Genomic DNA, 23,491 nt, shown 5'->3' with positions numbered 1-23,491 from the left:
GACTTGCATTGACTAGAATGCCCCTAAACAAACTCACGCGCCTCTTTTTTTCCCTTCAATTTCTATCATTTAATCTTAGCCCTTGATTAACTAAATAGATGGTCAAGATCACTTTCTAGCCAAATAAACTTTCTATTGTATCTCCACCCTTAATTTCTATACGTTTGGTTTTTTCTTCCAGTAACTATTTTCAAACTAAGTGATAAAAATAATTAAATAAACAAATTTATGTCAGATTTATTCCTTTGTTTTAAAAGTATAAAGAAAACCTTATATTGATATGAATAAACAAATTTGTGCCAAAATACTCATACATATTCTATTTATTTTTTTACGTGGGTTTTTATTATCGATTTAACTTTTTTTTTTTACGATATTATTTTATGTTTCGGTCAAACTCTGCAACGTATATGAGTGTGTCAACGCTTTTACGTCTATCTTTTGTTCAGCTTAACGGTTTTGCCGCAACGTACATGCGTGTGTCAACGCTTTTACGTCTATCTTTTGTTCAGTTTAACGGTTTTGCCGCAACGTGCGGGTTCTAACAAATCGTTTCCTTTCAAAAGGCAATCAACCTAATGAAATAGTAGCTTAATCTGCCCCAATCAAAATAACGAAACAGAGTGTCGAAATTTAGGCTGGAGGGTGTGGGGGCGTCACCCTCGCCACGTCACACTCTATACCCCCCCCCCCCCCCGGGGCTATACACCCACACCCATCATTTTAAGAAGAGGCTCCATTTATGGGGCTCCATCATGATAACGAGCTCGAAGGGCTTTATCAGGTGGGGCCCATGTAAATTCACCCAATGAAATCTTTTTATTTTTTTTAAATTTTTATTAATAGGGGGCTCCATCCACACCATGCAAGTTAAAGAGGGGTGTGATAAAACCCCAAGGGTGACATGGCGCTGACGTGGTTCTGAGGTGGACTAATAAAGCCCCTTGGGGGCTCCAACCACACCCTATAGCCTTAGGAGTAGACTAATTTGCTTTTCCTTAAAGTATGACTGGCAATGGCAATTAAAATGAAAATTAAGATTATCATTAGTGACATTATCAATATGATTTATTATAAAGGACAGACATGTGGCACCAACTAGACGCCACCAGATTTGCTACACGATCTCCACTGGACATCTGATAGCAGTCCGACAAAAGGTACACCTGGGCAGTGCCAAATGACCAATGGCATGGCGCCACGTCGACTCACCTTGTAGACAATTCCTGTCTTGTCTGAGGGGACCAAAAGGATATTCGCTGACCAGGATAGCTGTACCGAGGCCCATCAGCCTACCATTCTCCTCTCCCACCTTCGCCTATAAATACGAGACTTCTCCCAAAGATTGAGGCATTGGCTCTCTCATTCTCTCATTATATACACATACTCGTTTATTGTTCTTCAACGATACTTACACTCACGCCGGAGGGTGATTACAAGGATAACCCCCAACATCTCATCCTTGTAAATAGTCACGCGGTGTTTGATTTATATATTATACATCCGACCATTAATCAAGAAAAAAAGGGATTAACCTATCTTAACGAGACCATTCCACAAGGGTAAACCCCCAATTTAGACTTGGTGTTTTTTCATTGGCGCCCACCGATTTTTTCAACTACTCTTCGTCCTTCTTTCTTTCCTTTTCTAATCGTCCCCATGGCCGATCAGGGTATTCCGTTCCCAAATTTTGGTTCAAGCTCTCAGCACGTGCCTGGTGCAGACAATGCACACGTCCAAACCCCCATGTTGACGAGTACACCGAGGGAAACTTTACTAAGGGTGGGATCACACATGCTCATGGAAGTGTTGCGTAAGCCAATCAACACACCACCCCAACTGTGCAAAATGCTTGTCCTTTCACTCAATTGGCTTCATTACTTCCAGAGGGGGCGACTCCTTGTCACACCCCAAAAATCCACATGCCGAGTACCACCGCTTGGAGGCGTGACTGACCAGGATCTTAGCCACCAATCACATTGAACTCATGAGTATGTTTAAATAAAACTTTCATTCATTAACAAAAGGTGTTACAACGTTACAATATATATCTCACAGTCTACAGCGGAAGCATATTTAATTCGTTAAGTGTTTATAAACCACATGTAAAAGCTCTCTATGTTGTGTTGTGTTTCCACGTATCTCGACCCATGACCACTCCAACTTCCCAGATAGCAAGTTCCAGTCATTATGCACCTAAAGACCTGCAAGGCATGTAATAATGAGTTAACAATAGAGTTGAGCGAGTTCACAGTTGGGTGTTCGTTTTAAGTTGCTTACGAAAACATAGTTTGTCTTTAGTTGGCATACTTGCCGTGGGGTTTACCCCATAGTTGAAAATATGATTAACCGGCTTACCCTGTTTCCCAAACATATCCATAGTTGGTGGGGGGCTTCCCCTGTGAACCACTAGACCATACCATATCGACTAATAACGAACTATAAGTTGTGCCCTGCATCAGTGTCTATCATCACTGACAGTTTGCCATAGTCCATTACTACACGCCCGTTCGAACGACACAGTGTGAGGTTTGTTAAACCTAATAGCGCTATTAACTAATGACCCGCTCGCCATCGGCCTCGGCGATTAAGTCGATATAAAGAGGAGGGACTTCATGATAGAGTTTTGTCTAGTAAGTTTAAGGTTGTTGTCCTACCCAAGGAGGACGAACGTACGTAGTTCTACCCAAGGAGAATACGCAGGATTTATAGTGGCATCCTACCCAAGGAGGATGGCCGTACATATCCTACCCAAGGAGGATATGTAGTTTCCGTTTTAGTTTATTAACCTATTCCCAACCCTTGGGAATCCCATGCCTTGTAGAAAGTGTGAACTCACCTCGGTTTGCTCGGTATGCTTAATTACTTGTGCACAATTAATTCAGTCAAAGCCTATAGTTTGCACGTATACTCAATCTGTTCAAACTCGTAAAGATTTCACATGCAATCAACATCATAGAGTGTGTTTGGCAGTTAACATTATGTACGCATAAACTGTTAGTCAATCCATACAAGGTTCCAAGTTACATGCAAGTTCCTTGACTAATTTATCATACTTAACAGAGTTAACATATTTTAACAGAGTTATCATACTACCCAACACAATCATCATCATGGCAGCAAGGATCATCTGAAACTCTATGTCACCTAACATCACAATCACTATTCAATTTAAGTTAAGTAACTAAGTCATTCTGCCATTGATCATCATACAATTTGAAGTCATGCAATTCATATCACACACAACACATGCTATCTCACTGATCTGCTAACATGGCATTCTGATGAAAGTCCTAGTTTCGTCATCAACAGGTCATGACGAAAAGGATGAGTTTTGTCGAGGGGAGTGGTGACGAAACACTTCATGTTTCGTCGTCCACACTCATGGCGAAACAGCCATTGAGTTACGTCGACCTCATCCCTGTGATGGATCAGTTTCACGCATCAAACCCTAATTATTAGTTCATCATCATCATCATCAATTACGCAACATCGGAACCCTAATTATCTCTAACAGTTACTTAGTCCATCACCATTAACATACATAACAAGCAATACATGATTTGTATCATCAAACAGAAACATGAGCAGTAGACATAAGCGAGATCAACCACAACATCAGATTAAATTCAATAGATCAACATCAGGCATCAACCCTAACTACTATCAATTTTATCATTCGTTCATCACAAACAGGATTATTAGATTCATCATTCACAATCTCGTATATCATCGATCATTATCACAAGTCATGAAATCCTACCTAGAAGCCATTGGACAGTAACAAGATAAAGTATTCTATACACTAACCGGTTACGAGACGAATTAGCAAGGATCCGAGAGAGGTGATGGTTGCCGTTGCACAGAGGGAGAATTCTAGGGTTTCTAATCGGCCAGTTATGTGAAGAACATAACAGGTCCATGTAACATATACTCACTTAAGTGTACTGGGCCTTTAATGGGCTTTGACGAATTCCTGGGCCGGCGAAATGCTGTGTTTCGTCGAGATGAAGACGGCGAAACACTCCCTGTTTCGTCGAAGTGGTTTATGGCGAAACTGTAATTGTTTCGTCGGGTTGTTTCGTCGGGTAAAGCTCCGAATCTCAAACAGTTTACAAGTTCATGTAACCAAACACTTTGATCACATTAAATAGGTAACATATCAAATAAACATCTCAACATATAATCCAACGTGTACAATTACAAGGCAAACAAGTCATGTAAGTAAACAACTAAACCATTAACGTGCAATTAACGTGAAGGTGGAATCTTGGAAACTCGAGTTGTCACATTATCCCCAACTTGAAAGAAATTTCGTCCCGAAATTTAGCATGCGGTTACTGATGAAGCTAGTTAAGTTGCGTGGTTTACTGGTTTTCCTGGGGTGTCACATCATCCCCCCGTTGGTTTGGAATTTCGTCCCGAAATTCCGTAGTAGCTTCAACCTCAGTAGTGGTTTCATTGTTCTCGAACAATGGGGATATGTGAGCTTCATTTGGTTTCGTCGTTCCCAGGTAACCTCTGGGTCACGACAGGAGTTCCAACGAACTCGAACAAGAGGTATTCTGATGTGCTTGAGGACCTTAACGTCTCGGTCCATGATTTCAACTGGTTCCTTGACGAATCGCAACTGATCGTCGATAGTGAGCTCTTTCAGAGGAACTACGAGGGTCTCATCTGCCAGACACTTCTTCAGGTTTGACACGTGGAAAACGTTGTGAACTCCACTGAGTTCTGTGGGTAGGTTTAGTTTGTAGGTCACCTTGCCTATTTTCTCAATGATTACGAAAGGTTTAACATATCGCGGTTTGAGTTTCGTCTCACATACCAAATCGAAGTACACCTTCCCAAGGTGGGACTTTAGATAGTACTCGATCCCCAACCTGGAACTCGAGTGGTTTGTGCGTTTAACAGCGTAGCTTTTCTGACGGTCACGAGCTGCCGCCATTCGTTGTCGTAACTGAGCAATTCTTTCCGTTGCGTCTACTATAAGTTCTGGACCTGTGATCTGACTATCACCCACCTCTGCCCAACAAAGAGGTGATCGGCATTTACGGCCGTACAATGCCTCAAATGGAGCGGCTTGAATGCTGGTATGGTTACTGTTGTTATTCGAAAGCTCCACTAAAGGGAGGTGTCTTCTCTGACCGTTGCCAAGGTCGATTTCACGTGCTCGAAGCATGTCTTCAAGAGTTTGGATGGTGCGTTCAATCTGTCCATCCGTCTGTGGATGATATCTTGTGCTCATGTCTAAACGTGTGCCAAAGGATTTGTGTAACGCTTGCCAGAAATCAGATGCAAGTCGTGGGTTGCGATTAGAGGTAATGAAGGTTGGCACCCCGTGCCCAGCAACCGCTTCCTTCAGGTAGATGACTGCAAGTGTAGAGAACTTATCCATTTCTTTGATGGTTAGAAAGTGTGCTAGTTGCGCAAGACAATCAATGAGTAAACAAGTGTTGTTTCCGTTTCGTGTTATAAGTAGACTATCGACCAAATCCATGGCAGTCTGTTTTTATTTCCATGTGAGTGTTGCTGGTTGCTGACGCTACACCTTGACTTTCCACTAGTCGATCTATCATTCTCATACTTAACTAGATGAGACTTCATGTCCGATTACCAGTACAGGGTTTATAAATCCTAATGCCTTCCATCAAAAACCCAGGCGGCTAGAATGTCGAAGCTGGTGCGCTTGCTCAACGCGTGTTTCCTACAGTTGCCGTGTAATGGGACCCACATTCGTTTAAGGAAGTAGCGTGTATTGTCTGACTGGTCAAAGGTTGCTTCTCCATGCCCCGCATGGGTTCAACTTGAAAAATTCCTCTTCCCTCAGTTCTCCAGTCTGAACAGTGCGAGTCTGATACTGGTGAGTTAGAGTCGATAGTGAGCTACAGGGCTCGTGTACGTTCAGGTTTCGAAGTCGTATTCATCTAGAAGTTCCATCCAGCGGGAACGTTGTATGCTTTAGCTTTTTCGAACGTCGGTATTTGGGAGGCCCTTGTGATCGGTCTGAATGATGCATCTGGTACCGTCCAAGTAATGCCTCCATCTAAAATCCCAAGGCTACGGTTTTCACCGCCAGTTGTGTGTCGTGCAGTTACTCTTTGTAGCTCCATCACGTAAGTCATCATTCTCTCGTGTTGCGTTGGTGTGTAACTGGGACTCTGATTCAGACCATCATGGTATACCACTATATCACCCGTACCCTCGGGTAAAACGATGCTCAGAGCATTGCAGTGTCGGGATTCGAAAGCTGAGATGACGTCCTCCTGTGTTGTCTTCCACGAACACAGCACCCTGCTGTGCTAGAGAGATTTAAGCTACGGGACTTTCGCAAATCCTGTGATTTATCTGTGATAGCATCAAGTAAGACTAAGAAGTTGCTGTATCCACGAAGGACTTTTTGGTGGCGATCAGTTCCAACCAAGACGGATCTCAGCGAGATCCACATGCATTTCCCCTTTGCTGATCATATAACCAAAAGGTACTTCTCTAATCTAGAGATTACATTTAACAAGACCTTAAGTAGAGTGGCTCCTCCCTCAGAGGCCCTAAAATAAGACACCAATGCCACCCTTGGCGTTCCTTTCTCCTGGTCAGGATTCCGAATGTTGTCAACAAATGCGGTCGATTCATGTGATTCCCTGAAGCTGCTGGTGTGTTGGTTAACTCAATGGTCATGGTGTATAACGTTGGAATGGCTGCATTACCTTCGACATACTGTTCTAAGGGCATTCTCCCCTTAGATTTCCATCTGACCATAGCTTGTTCACCATCGAATTTTCGAATGGAAACTTGTTCCTCGCAACTAGCCGGCAGGTTGTCCATACGTGGTCGAGGCAAACTGTTCTTGACTGTCACCTTGTTGAGTTCTCGATAATCAGTGCACATACGGAAAGGCTTCTCTTCACGGGTATAGCGAAGGCTCCTTAAAGTGAAAACTAGATCCGATGAAACTCAAGTCCAATAATTCCTGAAGTTGATTAGGCAGTTCCTGCAACCTTCCTGGGGTAAGATAATAAGATGTACTAGTAACAAGGGCTACTTCTGGCATGATACGGATCTGATATCCCACCTGACAATGTGTAGATAAACCTGGCAGTTCTTCTGGTAACACTTAGGGAGAAATCACAAACAATTGGTGGATCCTCGATCCTCCTTTCCTTAGCCTTGACATCAGTATCGAGTGTTAACATTGTGGGGTAATCCTTCCGTAGACACTCATGGCCTTTCTTGCTGAAATGAAGCTAACCGCTGTGCCACTCTGGCGCGTTAGAACAGATAACAATCCTCCACGAAGGAGAGGGTTACGTAGAATTGTCCCCTCACAGGGCACACCTATCAAGAATAACAGTAGAAAGTCAGTGTCGAACACTTGTCCCACAAGGTCGTGCTTGCATCCCAATGATCATATGAGGTTTCCGTTAGCTTGCCACCAGCCGACTCCACAACAGGCTAAAACTCCTAGAAGCATCCAGATCAAACGGAACAGAGACGAAATGGGTTGCTACTCATACTAGCTATCACGGTGTTAAAGTCCTAACGTCGCCCATGCCAACTCTAAATGCCTTTCCAAGAGCATCATTTCTGGCGTTGCTGGTTTTCATTACTAGGATTTCAAATACTGTCATTGTTCCCTTGATCATTGTCCTCTTATCTTAACCACCGCCAATCCGTGATTTGGGCACTTTTTATTTCCTTACTGAAAGCTAGGGTTACGAGCACCTTGTTGTCGTTGTGACTGCTGACCCCAATGTCGTTGCTCAAAACATGCCCTACGATTCTTCACCATCATAGTCCATCTTTTCGCATCCTGAGCCGCGTTCTAAAGCGTTACTCACTGTGCTGGCAGTTACGCATACCACACTAAGGTCAATGATTACCACTTATGCCTCGATTGGTTCGTAGGTGTTGACTCCCATGAGTCGCTGACGGGGGTTAAGGATTCGATTGAAGCCAATTCGCTGCTCGTTGCCGGTAATCAGGGTCGTCAAAGTACTGGGGTCGGTAATGTGCTACGCTCATCCTCCTGTTCGTCATCGTTGCAAGTGGTTCGAGTAATTCACGGTCTGTTATGAGAGTGTTGCAGAAGTGATCACACTTCGGGATCGGAGACGTCAATACATGTGTTTCAGCAAACGAGGAGGAGTAAGAAAGGTATCGATCAATCATTCGATGCTGGGACATCCAACTCAGGGACGTTCGTATAAGCACCTAACATTCTACACGGTTCGCTAGATGTTCAGATGGGTGTTCACGCAACACTCGACAGCATCGAGTTTCGAAAGAATCCAACGATAAATGAGAAGTTCACGTTTGAGTTTGAGTAGGAGTAGGGGACAACTACTGCTATGGCCCCTATAGGTTCGTTTGTTTCACATTGATCAAATAGCGAGACAGAACTCCTTTTCCGCTTGTTAAGCCTCACTAGGATTCACATGCACCCCACAGTATTATTATGTGTGCACCCACAATAATATTGTGATTTGCATGCTCATCTCAGCTCCTCCTAACTCATGTCAAATGGTTCCTCAAACTCGGGTAGCAACAAAGAGCATTACGAAGTGTAAGTCGCGAAGGTTTAGGGAAATACCACCCTATCAGTCACATAACACGTGCAAGTGTACATGAATTCATATTGTTGTGCTAATCGTGCAATCACATGCAGTATCGTATGTAGGTGTTTACTAGCTATGTAGTACAATGAGTATAAGAGAGACGGACCTTGCAATCTGGAGTTGAGTGTCATGGTCGTATTCCCGTTTTCAGAACTTTCGGTTATAGTCTGGTTTTACAAAAACGTTTTCCCCTTTTTAAAACCAAGTTCACTATAACCTGGCTCTGATACCAATCTGTCACACCCCCAAAATCCACATGCGGAGTACCACCGCTTGGAGGCGTGACTGACCAGGATCTTAGCCACCAATCACATTGAACTCATGAGTATGTTTAAATAAAACTTTCATTCATTAACAAAAGGTGTTACAACGTTACAATATATATATATATATATATCACAGTCTACAGCGGAAGCATATTTAATTCGTTAAGTGTTTATAAACCACATGTAAAAGCTCTCTATGTTGTGTTGTGTCTCCATGTATCTCGACCCATGACCACTCCAGCTTCCCAGATAGCAAGTTCCAGTCATTATGCACCTAAAGACCTGCAAGGCATGTAACAACGAGTCAACAATAAAGTTGAGCGAGTTCACAGTTGGGTGTTCGTTTTAAGCTGCTTACGAAAACATAGTTTGTCTTTAGTTGGCGTACCTGCCGTGGGGTTTACCCCATAGTTGAAAATATGATTAACCGGTTTACCCTGTTTCCCAAACGTAGCCATAGTTGGAGGGGGCTTCCCATGTGAATTACCAGTTTACCCTGTTTCCCAAACATATCCATAGTTGGTGGGGGTTTCCCATGTGAATTACCAGTTTACCCTGTTTCCCAAACCTTAACCGTAATCAGTGGGGGGCTTCCCGTGTGAACCATTAGACCATACCATATCGACTACTAACGAAATATAAGTTGTGCCTTGCATCAGTGTCTATCATCACTGACAGTTTGCCATAGTCCATTAGTACACGCCCGTTCGAACGACACGGTGTGAGGTTTCTTAAACCTAATAGCGCTACTAACTAATGACCCGCTCGCCATCGGCCTTGGCGATTAAGTCGATATAAAGAGGAGGGACTTCATGATAGAGTTTTGTCTAGTAAGTTTAAGGTTGTTGTCCTACCCTAGGAGGAGGAACGTACGTAGTTCTACCCAAGGAGAATACACAGGATTTATAGTGGCATCCTACCCAAGGAGGATGGCCGTACATATCCTACCCAAGGAGGATATGTAGTTTCCGTTTTAGTTTATTAACCCATTCCCAACCCTTGGGAATCCCATGCCTTGTAGAAAGTGTGAACTCACCCCAGTTTGCTCGGTATGCTTAATTACTTGTGCACAATTAAGTCAGTCAAAGCCTATAGTTTGCACATATACTCAATCAGTTCAAACTCGTAAAGATTTCACGTGCAATCAACATCACAGAGTGTGTTTGGCAGTTAACATTATGTACGCATAAACTGTTAGTCAATCCATACAAGGTTCCAAGTTACATGCAAGTTCCTTGACTAATTTATCATACTTAACAGAGTTAACATATTTTAACAGAGTTATCATACTACCCAACACAATCATCATCATGGCAGCAAGGATCATCTGAAACTCTATGTCACCTAACATCACAATCACTATTCAGTTTAAGTTAAGTAACTAAGTCATTCTGCCATTGATCATCATACAATTCGAAGTCATGCAATTCACATCACACACAACACATGCTATCTCACTGATCTGCTAACATGGCATTCTGATGAAAGTCCTAGTTTCGTCGTCAACAGGTCATGACGAAAAGGATGAGTTTCGTCGAGGGGAGTGGTGACGAAACACTTCATGTTTTGTCGTCCACACTCATGGCGAAACAGCCATTGAGTTTCGTCGACCTCATCCCTGTGATGGATCAGTTTCACGCATCAAACCCTAATTATTAGTTCATCATCATCATCATCATCAATTACGCAACATCGGAACCCTAATTATCTTTAACAGCTACTTAGTCCATCACCATTAACATACATAACAAGAAATACATGATTTGTAACATCAAACAGAAACATGAGCAGTAGACATAAGCGACATCAACCACAATATCAGATTAAATTCAATAGATCAACATCAGGCATCAACCCTAACTACTATCAATTTTATCATTCGTTCATCACATACTGGATTATTAGATTCATCATTCACAATCTCCTATATTATCGATCATTATCACAAGTCATGAAATCCTACCTAGAAGCCATTGGACAGTAACAAGATAAAGTATTCTATACACTAACCGGTTACGAGACGAATTAGCAAGGATCCGAGAGAGGTGATGGTTGCCGTCGCACAGAGGGAGAATTCTAGGGTTTCTAATCGGCCAGTTATGTGACGAACATAACAGTTCCATGTAACATATACTCACTTAAGTGTACTGGGCCCTTAATGGGCTTCGAAGAATTCCTGGGCCGGCGAAACGCTGTGTTTCGTCGAGATGAAGACGGCGAAATACTCCCTGTTTCGTCGAAGTGGTTTATGGCGAAACTATAATTGTTTCGTCGGGTTGTTTCGTCGGGTAAAGCTCCGAATCTCAAACAGTTTACAAGTTCATGTAACCAAACACTTTGATCACATTAAATAGGTAACATATCAAATAAACATCTCAACATATAATCCAACGTGTACAATTACAAGGCAAACAAGTCATGTAAGTAAACAACTAAACCATTAACGTGCAATTAACGTGAAGGTGGAATCTTGGAAACTCGAGTTGTCACACTCCTGCCTCCTAATACATGAAGTCCCATGCTGCACTGCACACGTTATATGCAAAACTGTGTGCGTAAGCGCAAACTACCTTGCAACAAACCCGATCGGACACCCAACCCCAAGAGTTCTAGACTACACCTCTCCGCCACGCGACCGTGCGCGGGCAGGGGGAATCAACATCACCATTAGTCTTACTACGATTTTAGCACTACGCACGAAACACGAGCCAACACTTGAAGACACGACAAAACGCAATACAAACACATGTGCCAGAGAACGCCCGTCCAAGACCGTCTAGGTCCCTGCTGCACTACCCAAAACGAGTTTGATACGTATACGGGGGGTGGGGGGACTGATCCAACGTACTGGAAAGAGGTTAGTTCAAGCGTATTCAACCGAACCCAGTCCAATCGTCAATCGTACAACCCCGCGCAGTGTACAATCTAACCGAGGAACACAACTACAATCTGGTCTATAGGCTAGCAGTTACCAAAGAGGAATCCAAATTAATTTCTGACAATGCCTTAGCCCCGCTGGAGAAGGAAAAACTCCCACCTAATGTCAGAATGTTTAATGAATTATCAGATCCTGATGACCACATTTGCCTATTCACCAGTGCAGGCGTGGTCAGCTGCTGGAGACATCCCATGTGGTGTCATCTTTTTGTCTAAACCCTCACTGGTGCCACATGCGCATGGTTTAACAACTTACCTGTTGGCAAGATAAAGTCTTTTACCAACCTACAAACAAAGTTTTTACAACATTTCAGCCAAAAAATGTGCCATGTCAGAGACACCACGGACGTCATGAATATATGATGCAAAGAGAGCGAAGGAATTGAAGATTTCATCACCAGATACAACAAAGAATGTCTTGAGATTAGTTATGTAAGCGAAGATTTGATGTACACACACTTAACCAAAGTGGTATGTTGCGATGACCTCATTCGTACTATGTCTGGCAAAGACAACATGCCCAAAGACTGGGACAAAGTATTGTTAGCGGTCAAAGTTTGGGCATGGACCGAGCGAAACCTGTTTTGTGGGAAGGGTCATTATTACATCAGCAACAATAATCAAGACCAAGGCCGACATGGAAAGAAAGGCAAAATAAACCCCACCCCCCTCCAAAAAAAAAAAAACCTAATCCTAATCCTAATCCTAAACCTCCAAAAAACGTAACACTAAAAGCTAAACTAAACTCAAAAGGTAACTTTAAGCATATAATGCACATGTGCAGTACAAGTTTTTTTTTTTTTTTTTGAAAAAAAGTTTCTTTTTTATATATAAAAAGTAGCGAAAATTTGTAAAAAATAATTGCCATGTTTTTAGGCTTTTTTACTTAGTTTTTCAACTTTTCACTTTAATTAGAGGTTTTTTTATTGAACTCTTCCCTATATATATATATATATATATATATAGGGGATCGCTAAAATGAAAACCACCTCTAGTTGTAAAAACCATGAGAACCACTTTATGGCCCTTAGATCAACTAGATGGATGGATGTGATTAAAAGTAGTTAATATTAATATTAAAAACTTTTGTCTTATTATGTCTTTAATATTATAATACAAAAGGGTATTTAAGTAAAATAACTCTATTTTGTCTTTTTATATATATTAATTTTAAATTACCTTTTTGTCCTATTCATTAATTACTTTTTATTACTTTTATTTTTTAAACATAATTTCTTTATTAAAAACATTTTTAAATTCAGGTTTTTTTTAAAACATTTTTATACTTTTTACAATTTAAGTTTTACGTTAAACTTTTTACGTTTTTTTGACGCGCCGTTTTTAACGCCGTTTTTTAACGCGCCGTTTTTTCAAGCGTAACGCGCCGTTTTAACGCTGTTTTTTTAACGCCGTTTTTAACGCGCCGTTTTTAACGCCGTTTTTGACGCGCCGTTTTTCACGCGCCGTTTTTTACGCGCCGTTTTTTTTACGGCGTCGTTTTTCTCAATCGGCGTTTTTTTAACACGCCGTTTCTAACGCGCAGTTTTTAACGCGCCGTTTTTTAACGCCGTTTTTTAACGCGCCGTTCTCAATCGGCGTTTTTAACGCGCCGTTTTTTTAACGCGCCGTTTTTTAACGCCGTTTTTTAACGCGCCGTTCTCAATCGGCGTTTTTAACGCGTCATTTTTAACGCACCGATTTTTTAACGCGCCGTTTTTTAACGCCGTTTTTTACGCGTCGTTTTTCACGCGCCGTTTTTCACGCGCCGTTTTAACGCGCCGTTTTTTAAAGGCATCGTTTTTCTCAATCGGCGTTTTTTTAACGCGCCGTTTTTTAACGCCGTTTTTTGAAGTCGTCGTTTTTCTCAGTCGTCGTTTTTTTAAAGCGCGGTTTTTTACACGTTTTTTACGCGCCGTTTTTTTCCACGTTTTTTAACGCGCCAAATTTTTTACACGCTTTTTACACGCCGTTTTAACGCGCCGTTTTTTTGAAGTTTTTTAACGCGCCGTTTTTCCGAAGTTTTTTAACGCGCCGTTTTTTTACTCGTTTTTACGCGCCGTTTTTTCAAGCGTCGTTTTTTTAAAACGCACCATTTCTCCACGTTTTTTAATGCGTCGTTTTTTTACACGCCGTTTTAAACGCGCCGTTTTTTTCACTTTTTTTAACGCGCCCCTTTTTGTACACTTTTTACGTTTTGCGTTAAAAATTTAAACTTTTTACGTTTTACGTAAAAGTTTTTACGTTTTACGTTTTACGTTTTACGTAAAACTTTTTACATTTTACATTAAAAATTTAAACTTTTTACGTTTTGCGTAAAAGTTTTCACGTTTTACGTTAAAATTTTCACGTTTTACGTTAAACTTTTTACGTTTTACATTTTACGTAAAACTTTTTACGTTTTACGTAAAACTTTTTACGTTTTACGTAAAACTTTTTACCGCGCCGTTATTTACGTCCCGTTTTTACGCGCCGTTTTTACGCCCCGTATTCACACCCCTTGTTTACGCGCCGTTTTACCACACGGTTTTTTTACGAGCCATTTCTTAATTTACATAGAAAAGTTTTACGTTTTACATATAAGTTTACGTTTTACGTTAAAATGTTTACGTTTTACGTTAAATTTTTTTAAGTTTTACGTTGTACGTTTTACAATTCACATAAAAATTGTTTTACGTTTTACGTTAAAAAGTTTTTACATAAAAGTTTACGTTTTACGTTAAAAAGTTTACGTTTTACGTTTTACGTTAAAAAGTTTACGTTTTACGTTAAAAAGTTTACATTTTACGTTAAAAAGTTTACGGTTTTAACTTTTTTTACAAAAACTTTTTTTTACACACACGTTTTTTAAACTTTTTTACGTTTTTTAAGAAAACTTTTTTTACGGTTTTAAACTTTTTTTTTACTAAAACTTTTTTACCAAAAATTTTTTACATTTTTTTTTATAAAAACTACTTTTACAAAAGATAAAAGTTTATACGAAAACGTTTTTACGGTTTTAACCTTTTTTTTACAAAAGCCTTTTTTTTACAAAAGCCTTTTTTTTTACAAAAGCCTTTTTTTACACACACGTTTTTAAACTTTTTTACATTTTTTACGAAAACTTTTTTTACGGTTTTAACCCATTCAATTGGAATAAACTGATTTTTGGTATATATAATTGTATGAAGATTATAACTATAAGACATAATAAAGTGATTTATGTCGGCCACAATGTTATTTTAATGCGTTAAATTATATGTGTGACAAACAAACATAGTGCTTAATACAAATAGAGTAAAAGATGTTTATTTATAAATATAATATTCTTAACAGAACTTGTATTGTAATTAAATAAAGTTATTTTGCCCGTGTTGCAACTTGCAATCCTCAAATTAAATTAAAAATATGTATATAATAAAGTTATTTTATTATTATTTACTTGGATTAAAAGACATGTAATATGACAAGTCGTGTCTACCAACTTCTTTACAAATTTTTTTTTAAAAACCCTTTTTTTCAAAATAACAAAAATTTACAAAGAGGAGAGAATGATGATTTGATGTGAAGAGAGAGAAATTGAAATGACTTTAAAAAGGGACTTTAAAGAGGAGAGAGATGATTTGATTGTTTTGATTAAATGACTATATTACCCTTTTGGGTGTCATTATTTGATTGGTAGAGAGTGGTTCTCGCGGTTCTTACAACTGGAGGTGGTTTTTATTTTAGCGATCCCCTATATATATATATATATATATATATATATATATAGAGAGAGAGAGAGAGAGAGGATTGGGTTCATTTGTGAACAACTTCTCGAGAGTGAACTTAGTGACCTAATCTTGGGCCTTGATCATTTTTTATATTAAAAGGGTAAGATTGACATTAGCCAAATATTTTTAATTAAAATCCCTTAATTTTCTCATCTCTTAACTCTCCCTCTCTCTCTATCTCTTATTTTTAATTATTTCTCCACTATTTTAATTATAAGAGATTAAAGGGCTAATGTTTTTCTAAATAAACTTTTATGTTCTTTTTAAAATTAAATATTAAACCTAATTAAATTATGTTTTTTAACATATGTGTATACAAGTCAGTATATACAAGACTTATACACTTGTGTATTATTACATCCTGTTCCCACAGGTCGGTATAAACTAGATTTATACACATGTGTAATATTCAAGTACATATGTGTATACGAGTCGGTATATACCAGACGTATACACATGTGTTTATTCAAGTACATAGTGTATACAGGTCCGTATATACCAGACTTATTGTTTCCACATGTATATTATTTCATATTGTTTCCACTATGCATCTTTTCATCAAACATTGATCTAATATATATATATATATATATATATATATATATAGTGTAAGTATCTATGAAAAACCCATTTAATCAAGAAAACTTGGCAAACCTTAATTGTGTGGCCAAGATTGATCCACATCATCTTTTTAAAACATATGTTAAAAGGGCATATTGGTCATTTGATCAAGATATCATTTCACTCTCTTCACCATCACATCAACTCATTTATTACCCATCATTTCTTCCCTTTTTAAACAAAAAAATACATACAAAATCCATCTCTTTCTTTCTTCTTCATACCCCATTCCTTTCTCTTCAAAACCCTAACTCCATTGCTTTCACCCCATTCCTTCCAACCTTTGAAATATGAAGATCGAAGCCACCATCAATGCGCTGCCACCGTCAAAGCTCTCAAAGATCGAAGATCAAAGCCACCATCCCTTCCAACCTTGAAATCTGAAGATCGAAGCCACCATTGAAGATCGAAGCCACCATCAAAGCTCTCAAAGAAAAGGAAGCTCGGTGTCATTTTAATCACATCTTTGTTTCTGTTTTTTAGAGAGAGAAAGCTAATGTTTTGGAAGGAGAGATAACAATTTTCATGTTGTTCACCTAGACACCAAGAACACACGCACAAGTGTGTGAGAGAGAAACAGGTTTAAAGATCTTACTTTTGTTAATTTATGTAATTTGTTTAGATTTATACTTTGTATAACGTTTGGTAGATTTAAAATCAGAGCTAGTTTGTTTATTTTATTTTTTAAATCAAGATCTATAAGAAATTTTTGTATGTTGTATTTCTCTCTTCAAAGTGTATTGATTTTTTTATGAAGATTAAAGTTAAATTTCTAAATTGTTTGTCCAGCGATTTTGAGTTAATGATTGCTTTTAGTTGGATTTTTGTGTGTGTGTGTGTGGGGGGGGGGGATGTGGGTGAGCTGGGTTTTTTTTAGGGTTTATGAATTGGATTTGGTTTGATTTGTGTTCTAGTTTTGTTTAAATTCAGCATCACCATTGATGGTAGATAATTAGTTTGAAAATCCATAATTTTTACGATGTATGTTTCAAATTTCTTTGTTTTTTAGTTGTTTTTTTGAATAAATTCACTCTGATATTACATTTTCATTACCTTTAGAAAGTTCATAATTTAATCGGATATCGGTTTTGTTTTACAAATAGAAATTCGTGTTTTTTACTGGCATAATTTGTTACATATGTTACATTTCTATCAGCTACATTTATGCGAAGAGTATATTGATATTTTTTACGAAGATTAATGTTGACTTTCTAAATTGTTTGTACAGAGTATATTGTTATTTTTACGAAGATTAATGCTAAAATTTCTAAACTGTTTGTCATATATGTTGTAACACGTGTTACACTGCGGGTTACATATGTTGTATATAGGGTGTTACATGTGTTACACCCAGTATATGAGACCAGCTTATTGTTTTTTTTAGATTGGCTGTTAAATGTTAAAACGTACAAACTTCATAATTTATTCGGAATATCTCGTTTATTTTACAAATAAAAAGTCGTGTTTTTTTTGTGGGATTACATATGTAGTAACAACATTATGCAAGTTACTTATAGATACCCCAACCCTTTTTTGGACACAAAGGGGGGGGGGGTGCACATATGTAACACATGTTTGTAACATGTGTTACACTAGAGAGGTAACACATGTATAGCCACGTTACACATGTTACATAGAAGATTAATAAGTTTTAACTATAGAATATTTAATATTGATGTACTTGTTTTGTTCATAGGTGGAAAGATGTTTTGTGTTCAAGATGAAGATGGTTATCAAGAAGCGAAACCCGCGGAAGGATTACAACGCATCATCAGGTTTTCGTGGTGACGATGGTGTTGTTGTGAAGGCAATTTTTAGAAGACCATTTTAGAAGCATTACAACTATTGATATAAAATTTATTTTTATTTTCATTGTTAGTATGCCAATATTTGGATGAATACGGATGTTGTTGTGAAGGCAATTTTTTTTTTGGATGCAACAACTATATGTAACATGTGTAACCTTGACGTTGTAACACATGTAACACCTATATGTAATATGTGTAAGATTGCTATACATGTGTTACATATATACCCATATTGTAACATATGTTATAAACATGTGTTACATATGTCAGCCCCTTTGGTGTCAATTTAAACTTAGCAAATTACATATGTAACAACATTACATCATCCAAAATGTCATATCAATGAACAAACAAGTAATATATGTAACTATAAGTATATGAGACTAGTGTAACAAATTAAAGGGACAAACGATACACTTCATGTTACATAAGTACCTAGACTTGTTATTAACAATGTTATTAGTAGATAAAAAAACTGCATTAACGTATATTTTTTACATTGAACCCAGCTTCTTGGTTATAAGCCTTACACATGGCAAGAAGTTCTTCCAGTGTGACGAATGATTTAACAATAATAGGATGATATTGCTCGTTGACATTCGGTGTCCACAATTTAGTGCCATTAGAATACTAGTAAATATGGTAACGTGGAGTATGTTCTATATCATCTGTGGACATAGGGACGGATGTTAGTATAAGTTTACGTGTGTTATGAACGTTGTAATACGTTTATCACCCTAGGGTAACAAAAAAAGATCACACATGACACTTGTCGTGATGTTACACATCTTAATTGTGTGTGCACATGTAACATCTTCTCTACAATGTATGTAACATCCTTAAAAGTTGTGTTCCTACTCTGCTTTATATTTTGTAAGTACTTATAGGTAAACATGTTTTAAAGATACAACCTGTAAAATGTGTTACACCAAAATGTTACACAAGTGTTTCCAGTTTTACACATGTTACATCTTCTGTAACTCTGCTTTATACATTGCAAGTGTTTCCTGTTTCCAGTTTAAACATGTTTTAAAGATACAACCTGTAACATGTAAGTACTTATAGGTAAACATGTTTTAAAGATACAGTCGTATCACCTTACAAGTTATATGTTTTACTGACAAACGCCATTTCACACATGTTACACACTATAGAGTGAAACAACAGTATTGAACGTTGCTACACATTTCCCATTCTATCGTAACATGTGTAACCTTTTTGGGGGTATCAATGTTGTAGGTTTATACAGACTTAAATATATACAAATGATCCAAAAATGATCATACATGTGTTACCCTCTAGTGTAACATAAGTTACAAACATGTCTTACATATGTGCAGCCCCGATTTTTGGTAACAAAGGGGTTGAACATATGTAACACATGTTTGTAACATGTGTTACACTGGAGGGTAACTTCTGTACAACGTCAAAGGTACCCACCACCTGCCCTTCATCGACTTCTTGTTCCCATTCTTCATCGGTTTCTCCATCTACCTTCTTTCGTTATCGTTCTGTTTCTTTATCGTTCTGCTTTCGCTTATTAGCCAGCCTACCCGTCACGGACCTGGTCATTCTCCTCACTCCTGCAAATACAACCGCCATAGTAAATACATAATAGCACAAGTAATATTTCCGGAGTTATTTGTAAAATAAACGAGATATTCCGAATAAATTATGAAGTTTATATATTTTAACATTTAACAGCCAATCTTAAAAAAACATTTTAACATTTAAACTTACTATTACATTAAGTAAAAACCTTTTGTAACACGTAACAAACCTAACACGTGTTGCATTGGATGTATCTTCAAGCTGAAGATGAGATAACAAAAAGGAAAATGCACAACACTAAAAAAGTTGTAACACGTGTTACAACGGTTGTTTTAAGAACTTTCAAATAAACAAGTGTTGCAAAGTGGATGTTTTTAAATAACTGTTTAAATCAACGTAATAGAGATGTGTAAGTAGGTAATTTCCTTTTGTAACACGTGTTACATTGGATATATCTTTACATTGAAGATGGGATTATAACACGTGTTACAACGGTTGTTTTAAGAACTTTCAAATAAACAAGTGTTACACCGTGGATGTTTTAAAAAACTGTTTTTCATCCATTTGTAATAGAGACGTGCAAGTAGGTAAAAACCTGTTGTAACACGTGTTACATATGTGCAGCCCCGATTTTTGGTAACAAAGAGGTTGAACATATGTAACACATGTTTGTAACATGTGTTACACTGGAGGGTAACTTCTGTACAACATCAAAGGTACCCTCCAGTGTAACACACGTTACAAACATGTGTTACATATGTGTAGCTCCTTTTTATGTCCAAGAAAGGGCTGGTTTTAACATAAGTAACACGTGTAACCTTATTACAACATATGTAGCTAATTATGCCAGCAAGACATTTCAACTAACAACCCATTTAAAATAACATTTCAACCCATTTAAAAAGATATAGATTTGTAAACACATAATGTTTTGTTAGGTTTCTTCCCAGTCCCAGTCCTGCCCAAGAAATGAAAAACACAAATATTAGTAGTCAGCAAAAGAGTACTTGCTAAGATGAGGATACAACAATTACCATTCACCATTTCAATATCCACTCATATCAAAACAAAATGTGTAACACAATGTATGCACCATATATTGTCCGAAAGTGTAACATATGTTACAACATACAGGACAAACAGTTTAGAATCTAGCTGGCAGAAATGTAACATACGTAACTAGTTATGCCTGCAAAAATTTGAAACATTTAACACTAATTATAAAAAAAGAACAACTTAACCAACAACATTTTGAAACCTTTACTGTAACAATTATGGATTTTCAAACTAATTATCTACCAATAATTGGGATGCCCAATTTAAACAAAAAACAGAAAACAAAATAAAGCAAATCCAATTTATAAAACCTAACACAAACCCAACCCATAAATTATTGGTCAACAAACTGAAAATATCAAAAAACTAAAAATCATTTTAACATAAAAACAAAAACCTGCAAAATACATGAACATTAACCCATTACTAGAACACTTTGAGCACACAAAAAGTTATTGACAACCTTTTTAACAAAAAAATCAAGTGTGTTCTTGCAATTAGTAGAACACTAACCGGATCTAGACCCGTCTGATGAACACGATGAAGATCTTCAAAAATGATTCTCTCACACACACTTGTGTGTGTGTGTTCTTGGCGTTCTAACAACTTTCTCTCTCTAAAACCCATGAACCAAATGATTTCTGACCTGCTTCTCTCTCACACACTTGTGTGTGTTCTTGGTCTTGGTGTTCTAATAACTTTCTCTCTCTAGAAACACATGCAACCGAATGATTCAGGCCTGCTTCTTTCTCACACACTTGTGTGTGTGTTCTTGGTGTTCTTCATGAACACGAAGGGGTTTTAACAATAACGATTCTCTCACACACACTTGTATGTGTTCTTGGTGATTGAAACATGAAGAAAGAGAGAGGATGAGAGAATGGATGATGATGATGGTGAATGCACAGAAGTTTTTTTGAATTCTCAAAGAAAAGAAGAAAGAAGAAAGAGAAACAATGATGATGGTGATGGTGACAATAATAAAGAAGAGAGAGAATGAAGGTCTGAGAGAGAAAGAGAGAAATGGGAATCTTGGTTATAGGTAATTGTGCTTCTCTCTCCTTTTCATATCATGAATGTCTAATCAATATGAATATAATATATAAAATGTCATAATATCATAGGTAATTTTACCCATATGCCCTTGAAGTACCTTTTTGACTTTACCCCTCTATTTAATTTAATTCAAAAATGCTTCAAATTTTATGAGCCATTGGATGATCATGATCAATGGTCTAGATTGGGTTTCCTAGGTTTTCTTAGTAGAAATAAGTTTTCTGTAGATCCATGCCCTATATATATATATATATATATATAATGTAAGTATCTATAGAAAACCCACTTTAATTTAGAAAACCCAGGAAACTCAAAGCTCCCGATGTTTTTTTGTTTTGAAAAAAATTACACATGTTATATACATGTTTTTAAGGGTTTTGGGCAAAAAAAATCAAAAAAGCGCCGAGTAGATATTTAAAAAAAAAATAAACAAGTTTTGGTGTAACACATGTTACAAATATGTCAGATGAATGTAACATGTGTTACACCAAAACTTGTTTATTTTTTTAAAAAACATCTACTCGGCGCTTTTTTGATTTTGTTTGCCCAAAACCCTTAAAAACATGCATATAACATGTGTAAATTTTTTCAAAACAAAAAAACATCGGGAGCTTTGAGTTTCCCGGGTTTTCTAAATTAAAGTAGGTTTTCTATACATCCTTCCCCTATATATATATATATATATATATAGGGGTAGGTTAACGTACAAATGCGCTTATCGTACATTACGTACGCTACAATCTCAGCCGTCCGATCATCTTCCCGCATTGAATTCGCATGTTGTTTTTTTGTAACAATTTCGCATGTTGGTTTTTTAACATGCGATTTCATCAAAAATTACACATGCGAAATTGTTACAAAAACCAACATGCTATTTCATCAAAATTATCACATGCGAAATTGAATTACCACATGGGAAATTGTTACAAAAAAACAACCTGCTATTTCATCAAAATTATCACATGCGAAATTGAATTACCACATGCGAAATTGTTACAAAAAAACAACCTTCTATTTCATCAAAATTATCACATGCGAAATTGAATTAACACATGCGAAATTGTTACAAAAAAACACCTGTTATTTCATCAAATTTATCACATGCGAAATTATTACAAAAAAAACAACATGCGATTTTCATTGCGGGAAGATGATCTGACAGTTGATATTGTAGCGTACGTAATGTACGATAAGGGAATTTGTACAGTACCCTTTACCTATATATATATATATAATATATGTATAGAGAATGTAATTAAATATTTTTAATCGTGTTCTAGATGGAACAATATTTGATAATGTTTGTATTTTTTAAATTATCAAATATGAAGTTATATAATTTGTGAGAGAAAAAAGTATAGAGAATGTAATTGAATATTCTTTTAATTGGAGAGAGAAATCAGGAGAGAGAGAAAAAAATCAAATAATTACATGAAGAGAGAAAAATATAATTATACCCTTGTGTCTATTAAAATACATGTAAGTTACAAAAGATAATTACAATCTTGTCACTAATGAAAAAAATCTAGATCTACATAATCAATGGCCAGATTAAGTTCATTTTGTTCACAAATACATCATTATTTACTCATGAACCCTACCCTATATATATTTATATATGTATATATATATATATATATATATATTAGATGTGAAGTTATTAAATTTACTTAACCGTTTTGTTGTTAAACTTAGTTATTTAACTATCTAATTTAACTGTTTAACTAATTAATTTACTTTATTTGTTTAATTAATTAACCTATTTAGCTGATTAATTAAGTAACTTACTTAGCTGATTAATTAATTAACTTACTTAGCTGTTTAAGTTTACT

The 23,491-nt window shown here is 37.2% G+C and overlaps 2 long non-coding RNA genes across 2 annotated transcripts; one reads left to right on the top strand and one right to left on the bottom strand.

Moving 5' to 3' along the window:
* The first annotated feature begins 16,498 nt into the window (after positions 1 to 16,498).
* On the top strand, positions 16,499 to 18,110 carry LOC110916137. The gene is made up of 2 exons (XR_002579521.2): positions 16,499 to 16,768; positions 17,885 to 18,110. It is a non-coding gene; the product is annotated as an uncharacterized LOC110916137 (long non-coding RNA).
* A 913-nt stretch (positions 18,111 to 19,023) lies between these two features.
* On the bottom strand, positions 19,024 to 21,430 carry LOC110916305. The gene is made up of 2 exons (XR_002579636.2): positions 21,117 to 21,430; positions 19,024 to 19,579 (listed from the first exon to the last, which is right to left on the bottom strand). It is a non-coding gene; the product is annotated as an uncharacterized LOC110916305 (long non-coding RNA).
* Between the last annotated feature and the right edge of the window lie 2,061 nt (positions 21,431 to 23,491).

The sequence above is a fragment of the Helianthus annuus genome, chromosome 16 (genome assembly GCF_002127325.2).
Source record: "Helianthus annuus cultivar XRQ/B chromosome 16, HanXRQr2.0-SUNRISE, whole genome shotgun sequence".
NCBI lineage: Eukaryota > Viridiplantae > Streptophyta > Magnoliopsida > Asterales > Asteraceae > Helianthus > Helianthus annuus.
This window is presented reverse-complemented; position numbering and strand designations above follow the sequence as displayed.